Below are 406 nucleotides of genomic sequence, written 5' to 3'. Positions count from 1 at the left end.
CATTTTCTTCATGAGCAATAGTATTGGGCATTATAAATGTTTATTGCTGTCTGTATATCTGCTTAAGTGAGTGTCTAGACAAATTTTTTGCCCAATTTTTAAAAGTTAGGTTGGCACTGTGGCTCACACCTGTAATCCCAGCAGTTTGGGAGGCTGAGGTGGATAGATCACCTGAGGTCAGGAGTTCGAGACCAGCCTGACCAACATGGAGAAACCCCCACTCTACTAAAAATACAAATTAGCCGGGTGTAGTGGTGCATTTCTCTAATCCCAGCTACTCCGGAGGCTGAGGCAGGAGAATCGCTTGAACCCGGGAGGCAGAGGTTGCAGTGAGCCAAGATAGCGCCATTGCACCCCAGCCTCCAGCCTGGGAAACAAGAGCAAAACTCTGTCTCAAAAAAAAAAA

Source organism: Cebus imitator, unplaced genomic scaffold (assembly GCF_001604975.1).
Source record: "Cebus imitator isolate Cc_AM_T3 unplaced genomic scaffold, Cebus_imitator-1.0 Scaffold855, whole genome shotgun sequence".
Taxonomy (NCBI): Eukaryota; Metazoa; Chordata; class Mammalia; order Primates; family Cebidae; genus Cebus; species Cebus imitator.
Note: the sequence above shows the minus strand (reverse complement) of the source record.